The sequence below is a fragment of the Anabrus simplex genome, chromosome 10, assembly GCF_040414725.1.
Source record: "Anabrus simplex isolate iqAnaSimp1 chromosome 10, ASM4041472v1, whole genome shotgun sequence".
Classification (NCBI taxonomy): Eukaryota; Metazoa; Arthropoda; class Insecta; order Orthoptera; family Tettigoniidae; genus Anabrus; species Anabrus simplex.
In genome coordinates, this window is record NC_090274.1 from 74,389,491 (window position 1) to 74,398,800 (window position 9,310).

Consider the following 9,310-nt stretch of genomic DNA (forward strand, 5'->3'; position numbering starts at 1 on the left):
AACCTATTAGGAATGTTTTGAATGCAGCTGATATTCATGGGAGATCTCCCAGAAAGAAACCATTTATTTTGGAAGTTATCCGAAGAAAACACTTCCAGTTCGCCAAAGATTATGTCAATAAATCGATTGAATTTTGGAATTCTGTGATATTTTCTGACGAATACGAGTCCAACTTGTTCGTTCCTGATGGAAATGTAAAAGTGTGGTGCAAACCGAATACAGAGCTCCAATCACAACATGCCCTACCTACAGTAAAACATGTGGGAGGAAGCATAGTGGTATGGGGATGCATGGGAACTTCTCGTGATGGTGACCTGGCAATTATTGAAGGTGTCATGGATCACTGTAAATATACCGATGTGTTGCGAGGTCACTTATGTAGCAGTGCACAGAAACTGACTCTTGATGGCATCTTTTACTTTCAACAAGACAACGACCCAAAACATACGGGTCTGTGAACGCGGCAGTGGTTACTACTGGGTATTTTTTATGGCTTGTTTCGCATGTCAGGGGAACACGCACGAAAGGCGACAGCCAGGTGACTCGTTTGCCGAGAGATATATTGCTTTGAGTTGTGCTGCGCAACCAGCTAAAAAAGAAAAGACCCTGTATTATCGGCACACTGTATCTGGATGAATTTACACCCTAGTGCTGAATCGGTCGACCTCGGCAATCTTCGAGATTCGTACTAGCAACCTTTGAAACACAAACTATGAATCGCTTAAGCATCGTTGTGCGACTTCTGGCGTACACTTTACGTACTAGTACTGCTGTTATTGACACAGCAAAGCCAAACTATAGAATTCATGCTAGGAACAAGACTCGCATCGAGAAATGTCAGATAATCTGTATGTGACAGAGTTGTTGGCTTAAGACAATAACGGTTTAGAAACTTCATATCGATCGATCATATTCTCGATTCAATTCAGATTTCATTTTCATTCAGTTGGCAGCACTACCGGAACCGGGACAGCTTCCTCCTTACTCCTCAAACCCGTACACAAATGCATCCAGATAAAGTGTGCCGAAAATATATAATGCACCTAAAGGAGTTTTCACACCACACAGAGCCCTGATTTTAACCCAATAGAGCATCCTTGGAATCACTTGGAGACAAAAGTTTGAAAATGTCGTCCTACAGGGAAGCGCCTGTTTCAGACGGTGTTGTTGGAGGAATGGTCCAAGATCTCAGGAGGGATAACTCAACATGTAGTACGTTTACATGCAGGATTCAGATCGATCTGAGTACACTTCCCGTATTGAAAACGCCATGTAAACGGGGACTCAGTTCAGATTGAGTCTCAAGGTCGATACGGTAAAATCTGGGATCGTATCGTACTCAGATCGAATTGAGTTCCATCAAATACAGTATAGACAATACGCGACACTGAGCGAGATATCGAGGGACAGCTATTGGAGTTGACTCTAGCGGATAGACCTGAACAGTACTGATTCTCTCATAAGAGCACGTGTATTTTTGTGGGAAGTTTTTGGTGTTATTTACGCGTTTTCAGTGAGTTGACATAATAAAATAGTAGCATGTGTCATTCCTTGATATTTCCTCTCAACATGAGGGGAAAATATGTGCTGTGTTTGGCTGCAGTAATTATGAAGTAGAGAAATATGCGCGGTCGTTCTTCAGGTTCCCTCGTGACAAGAACATGTAAGTAATATTGTGTTTGCATATATATTTTTCCAGTGACAGAAATTTTTTTAGTACTTCATAATCTTCTGACCTGCTCGACCCATATTTTAACTGGCATAAAATGTAATACGCATATTTTATTCTATAGTGCAGCAGTTAACCTTCAATACCGATGTGTTGTTGTAGGTGTGATCTGTGGGTTTTGAAATGTCACAGAAGTGATTTGGGTAAGGTGTATAAGAAATAAGGGACGATACACTTATATAAGAATTATAAGATCTGTTCAGATCATTTCCAGGCCAGCGACTTTAAAAAGCCTCGACTATACAGCCAAGGGTATGTTACATTTTTACTCTAATTGTACGTAAATATTCTTCAAAGCATCACTATCGACAACATTTTCATACTTTTATTTCTTTAATCCCTCTTCTCAGATTAAAGCTGGAATTTTATAGATTTTCTTTCTGTTAGTAGGCTTCATGTTAAGAGGAAAATTGTCCAGCTTTTAAATGTTAATTCATTGCATCATGTGGGTAAGGAATGTGCCGATATTTTTATTGACAAGTGTCTAAAATTGATCATACAATGTTTTTTAAACGAGAAAAAAGACAAATCCAACCGTAAAAGTTCAGGCAGGAATGCTAAGCTAAAAAAGTAATGCATAAATGAAAGATCAAGCCATTTCACAGCAGCCCATTTCATATCTTGTTTATGTGTCTAATTTCAGTCTTTGAATAATAACCTTTTAAATAATTCTTCATTCATTTATCCAGAATTGCATTAGCAACTTCGAAGTTAATATCTCAATACCACTTTCTTTCTAGATGTAATTTATTTATCCATTTCCGTATATACATTTCCATTGATATTTGAATTTAGCGCAATTTGTTCAGGTCAAGTCACTAGGAGCGCCACCGTCGAATTGTCTCCCATTTTAGCAAGGCGAAATCCGTAAGTGTCGCGTATTGTCTCTACTGTATTTGGTTCCATGTAAACGCGGATCGTACTGAGATCGTATTGAAAACGACTGCGCACACACTCCATGTTTGTTTTGACTAAATCATCATCACTAATGTTCTGTCGAAATAACAAATATAATAAGCCAGTAAATATATTTACCTGTATAAATGATCAGCAATTGCAATCATATTATAAGACGGCCAGCCCTGGCGATTAAGAAAATCACGATAACCTTCTCTTGGGGGTAAAATTGGAATGTGCGTTCTATCTATTGCACCAATTACATTTGGAATACCACACATACGGTACTTTCAAAACTGAAAGTTATCTCCTAGGCTTCTACTTCATTTGGCGTTTTTAAATTCTAAGAGGTGATATCGATTTTACTACAATTCTGCATCGTCTGTATACGTCGATGTTGCCTGGCGGATTCAATACGATACTCAAATAGTACATGTAAACGGGGATCGTATTCAATACGGTAAGTGTACTCAAATCGATCTCAATCCCCATGTAAACGCACTAATGGTTCCCTCCGTGCCAAGACGTCTACAAGCTGTCATCACTGCCAACGGTATGCAAATAGGCTATTACACTTGAGTTACGTGAATTACAGAGACTTTAATTTCATTTGTGTATAGGTGTGGCAATATTTTTGGTGCCAGTCTATATTTACTACTGCGCAAGAGCAAGCTATTCTGAATCAATTCGGTACCATGTTGGAACAAATTTGCATGGATTATCACTAAGAATGGTAGCTGACATATATTTAATGTAGACAGCCTACAGTCGTCTGAAAAACAGAATTATCTGCCGCTGATCTTTTATGTTTAAATACGAACTGAACAATATAGCTCACCTTATTTCCTATCACGTAAAGTACGATATAAAGTTCCTTATGGAGATGTACAAGACTGAGACTCCTTTGGACACGGTGTAAAACGTAAGAAACTGCAATTACCTGATGTAGAAAATCTTAAGGGAAATAGGATAAACAACAGAATAAATCTGCACAAACAGCCGCAACATGTCCGAGATGCACAGGACAAAACAAATTAATTCGAACATTAAATAACGACAAGCCAACCACTTCGAAAGTAAACCGGACATAGAGAATAGGGCTCCTCACATATTAATAACCCTGGCGTCGTTCCTCGACCGTATACATACACACCCGGTATAATTCACTTATCTCCAGCTAACTACTGCACCTGGATAGAAGTCAAAAGTCATCTGAGACAACCAAGACCAACCATTACACTCAGACCACAAGACAGAAAATACATGGCGTGCGTACCTACCTACCGAGAGACGGGAGACGAATGGGAATCAGAAGCGTACACCACCAATTACCACAATGCTCATAGGCTGTCTAGCATTCAATTTGGCCGTTACGCCTCTTTATTTTTGTCAACTTATGTTTGCAGTTTCGATATGTACCGGTAGGTTGTCAATCAATTAATAAATCAATCACTACTGATCTGCAGTTGGGGCAGTCGTCCAGGTGGTTGATTCCCTATCTCTTGTTTTCCTAGCCTTTTCTAAAGTGATTGCAAAGAAATTGGAAACTTATTGATCATCTCCCTTGGTAAGTTATTCCAATCCCTAACTCCGCCTGCTATAAATGAATATTTCCCCAATTTGTCCTCTTGAATTCCAACTTTATCTTTCCTACTTTTAAAGACACCACTCAAAGTTATTCGTCTACTAATGACATTCCACGCCATCTCTCCACTGAAACCTCGGAACACACCACATAATCGAGCAGCTCGTCTCCTTGCTCCCAAGTCTTCCCAGCACACACTTTGCAGCATTATACAAAGTGCACTAAGAAAGTTTTGCAATGTGAGTGAACGCTTTAGACTTTTTCAAAATAATTTCCACCACACTCAATACACTTCTCCATACGTCGAAACCAGTCACTGAACCAACTCTGCCACTTTACTCCGGTTACCGGTACATTTTCACACTCTTGCTGCCAGAAGCTCCTCGTCGGATGCAAAACGCCGCCCTTTCAGCTTCATCTTCACTTCTGGGAAGAGCGCGAAGTCACATGGGGCAAGATCAGGATTGTATGGAGGGTAATCAAGCACAGTCAACCCTGATCTGGCAAGAAAATCCATTGTTACATTAGCACGATATGCTGGAGCATTGTCGTGATGCAAGAGCCAAGTGTTGAGCCGTGACCTAGGACGGAGCTGCTTGAGAGCCTGGATGACTTGAGGCAGACATGTCTCACTGTACCACTTCGCAGTAACTGTCCTTTGTGTTTCTAGCACAACCCGAGTCAGGATGCCCCGTTTAGTGAAGAATACTGCATTCATCATTTTCTTCACTGACCTTGACTTTCGCACAGTGACAGGAGTACCCTCATCTTCAAACAACCACACCTTGTTCTGGGATTTTGTTGGGACATCGTAATAATAAAGCAATGTTTCGTCGCCTGTAACGATGCTATTGACGTTACGCGAAGTCCCATTTTCAAACTGTTTTAGCATTTTTCGGCACCATTTCACTCGATGTGCCCTTTGTTCCTCTGAAAACATGGAGATGGTCTTGTAGAATTGAATGAATAGCTGGTGCAGGGATGTGGAGGGTCTCTTCTACCTGTCGATATGTCAACCGCCTCTCTTGCTGCAACATTTTCCTCACAGCTTCAATGTTTTCCTCAGTCACTGATTCAGACGGTCGCTCAGAACGAGGATCGTCTTCAACCCCAAAATTTTCCCCCTGGAACTCTTTGTACCAGCGGAAAATTGTTTTCCGATGTGGACAGTACTTCCCCAGCACAGGAGGCACTGGTCAACAGTTAATCCACGAGCAAAATTGTAGTGGATAATTGCGTGATATTCACCTTTAGACCACACTGAAATCTTAACATGCTTTCAATCCCACTGCTTGGTAACAACTGGTATGAAGGTCACGCCTTACTGTCTTCTAGACCGGTTTTCATCCCTCACCGTAACAGGGGTGTCCAGCCAACCGTTTTTGCGTATTGCAAAACTTTCCTAGTGCCCTTGTATATTATGATTGATATTACGATATTGCCATTGTTGCAGTCATGGCCCGTACTTATAGCCATGATGTCCGGCTCCATGGCTAAATGGATAGCGTTTTGGCCTTTGGTCACTGGGGTGCCGGGTTCGATTCCCGGCAGGGTCGGGAATTATTACCTTCACTGGTTAATTTCGCTTGTCATCATTTCATTATCATCACGCTGCGCAGGTCGCCTACGGGAGTCAAATCAAAATACCTGCATCTGGCGAGCCGAACTTGTCCTCGGATACTCCCGGCACTAAAAGCCATACGCCATTTCATAGACATGATATAGGCTTTTGGGCTTATGCCTTATTTCTTGACATGGCATAACCCCAGAAGTCTATATCATGTCGATATCATAATTGATGGTCATTGAAAGATTTATTTCTTTGAAAAACCTTATCTTCCTTCCATCTGATACCAGACTTACAAACCGTAGGTAGCGGTATCGCAAGGTTGCGTTTCGGAAGCCTGTGTGTTACATTTATTTGACACTTCTCTATTTTTGTCCATTGCTGCGCCCAGTGATGTGATGGCATAATCATTATCTCCATCTTCCACTTGACGAATGCAATAGAAGTAGTAGGGCAACGTATGTTCTAAATCAGTAGCACCAGCATGTTTTCTGCTGAGTCAGCACCCGAGGTCGTTGACCCCGGCCAAAGTCATTGACCCTATGACGTCATTACCACGTGACCGTGACCTCACGAGCACGTGGCCTTGTTTGTAAACGAAAGCACGTGCTTTCGATACCTGTCAACTTCACAGAACCAAGTCCTCTTTTTGGGCAAGAGAACGTCGCGAACCTCACTGCTGCCACCTTGACAGATCTTAACTTCACTGCTGCCATCTATACTACGTGGAACTTAAATAGCTGCCATCTTGACAAGTCCTAACCACGTGCAATTGTCTGACGCGGAATTTTGAACGAGGATAACCTTACTGCTGCTATCTGAACAGGTCCTTACCTCACTGCTGTTATCGTAAGCACGTGGGCGCGGAATTTGAACAGCTGTCACTTTGACTGAACCTAACCTCACCTTTTTGGACAAGAGAACGTCGCTAACCTCACTGCTGCCATCTTGAGAGACCCTAAACTCACTGCTGCGATCTTAACTACGTGGGGCGCCGAATTTAAACCGATGTCAAAATGACAGCTGCAATCTTGACAGGTCCTACCCGCGTGCAATGTTTTAGCGCGGATTTTAAACAAGTGAACGTCGCTAGCGTCACTGCTGCAATCTTGACAGGTCCTAACCTCACTGCTGCCCTCTTAACCACGTGGGCGCGAAATCTGAATCAGTAACAGTCGTCAAGATGACAGCTGCCGTCTTGACAGGTCCTAACCGCGTGCATTTGTTTGGTGCACATTTTCAACAAGTGGCCTTGGCGACATCCCTCTTCCCCGACACTATTTTAGAGGGGGCCTAACTTCAGAGGATTATAGTTTCAAGGCTAGCTGATCTTCTCGACATGCACCCTTCCCGACACCATCTTGAAGAGGGCCTAGGAAGTCAGCTCATGACATGTCGCCATCCGACAGTAACGAGCAAGTCTAAACATGTATAACCATGACGACGTGAACTTATGCTTAAGGCTTTACGTCCCCCCATCCGGCAGTCTGTCTGCGACGGGACTGAGCGTGTGCGATACTAAGATTATTCTGCTTTTTACATGCAGTGATGACGTCGACATGGTTATGCATGTTTAGACTTGTTCGTTATCAAGGTCGCTCTCCAGTAAACTCAAGTCTTTAGAGATAGTATGAGTGTGAATTTTTCTTTAGTCTCTGAGATACTGTGATAGAGAGTAGAGCGCTTTATTCCATCATGACAAGAACATTAATAGTTGATGCACAAGGCTTCAAAGTAAACGGCAACGAATTTGTGTCTAATGAGGAGACTGTGTGGGACTGTACTGTGTTGTTTGGAAACAAATGAAGACAAAAGGCAGACTCAGTGGATTGAAAAATATTAGGTCAGCAGTGGGAAGAAAAAGGAATACCTTATCGCTTTCTACGTTAGGTAATGAAAGGTTATTCGTCAAGAGCTGATCTTGTTTTTTGAAGGGTTGTGAACAGAAGGAATGGTTGCGTGAGTGTCTACCATCAACGTGTGAAATTATCGACATGCATGAATCAGGATGTCCATCATTTAAAACACTTTACAAGAAGCATAGTGGAGAACAATTAAACAGTCGTTACGACATGTTTGCATGCTCTTTGATTAGTTACGTTGCAGGGCATGTCGGGAGGTGAACAACATATGTAAACTGCAGTGTCGAAATTACGTTTGTGTGAAAGAAACATTTGTAGTGTAAAGACATAATGTCATTTCTATCCGATACTAAGTGTAACGCAAGTGTAATGCATGCAAAAAGAAACTAAACACTTTTACTGAAGAGGAGTTGAATGCATTACCAAAGACATTTTTGGTTAGTATAGCTGCGAATGCAGTTAAGAAAATCTGGGATAAGGTGCCCCGTGAGTGGACACAGGACCCTGTTTTTTCAGAGCTTCAACCGTGTAGTGTACACTAAGAACAAGTGAGTTTTGAGCAACACCCCGCACGCACTAAGTCCTGCTCACCGTGCATAATATACCATATTTAGCTAAAACCTGAGGCACGGATCGCGACTGGGAAAGGCCACAAGCAACAAGCCTTGAGCTGGAGATGAGCCTCTCGGCAGAAAATTCCAAGGGACTAATTTTCAAAAGAAAATACCAAGAATTTCAACAAATAACAAGGAAACATTTATTGAATTAATAAAATGAAAAACGGAGAATGTAAATAATTTGAAAATAGGGAAAGATAATCAATATGAAAATTATACATTTGTAATTCCCCTTTTACAGAGATGTAGACACGGTGTCACTGTGACGGTATACCGTACCATAATTCAGAATCGAATTATATTGCAGTCAGTTGAACCGCTTATAAGCGTGCGATTACATTCAGATTATCCCCACACAAACCCGACGCAATCCATACAGTTTATTAAAAGGTCGTCTAATTTCCAGCAGTTGTTAATTTCACCTACTCAGCTTATCTCTACTACCGTATATCACACCTCTCTTCTTTAATATCTCTTATTTTTACAACAATCCGGCTCCCCCCCCCAAAAAAAAACTATACTCCTACGCACCAAAGTGCAAACTACAGGAAACAATTACTCGAAGAATCTTCGGAGTAGATTTAAAAGGAGCACGAACACGAACTACAAGAAAATGTAATGGTAGGGGCCAAAAGCATGCGCAGTGCAATCATTAAAGAAAGGTAAAACGTGTCGGCCGGAAGCGATACAGGAGGCTAAGATAGTTGCAAAGACCGAAAGGAAAATGCACCCACAATCAGGTAGAGAAATAAAATTAAAAACAAGAACATTATAAATTCCAAACAAACACATTCCTTCTTGGTACCCCACCCATTTACCCTCACGTCCGTGCACACATACAATCGGGCATAAAACAATAAGAGTGAGGAACGGTCCTGAGTGTCCATCAAGGATTCAAATTCTTCAATAACACGACACCAAGATCGGTAGATGGCGGTTTCCAATTATTAGGGTCACGTGTATACATACACATAAATTTGGCAATGGGATCAGCAGGTCCCGTATTCACATCAAAACCCATCCAGATTGCGATTCGTACAGAGCGTGTGAAGC

At 41.7% G+C, this 9,310-nt stretch overlaps 1 protein-coding gene across 1 annotated transcript in view; it reads right to left on the reverse strand.

The window, feature by feature from the left end:
* LOC136881830 (zinc finger protein 436-like) overlaps window positions 1-3,523 on the reverse strand; it is an 88,353-nt gene extending 84,830 nt beyond the window's left edge. The window contains exon 1 of the mRNA XM_068229339.1: window positions 3,465-3,523. The gene's annotated coding sequence lies outside the window, so the exon portion shown is untranslated. The remainder of the gene's footprint in view (window positions 1-3,464) is intronic.
* Between the last annotated feature and the right edge of the window lie 5,787 nt (window positions 3,524-9,310).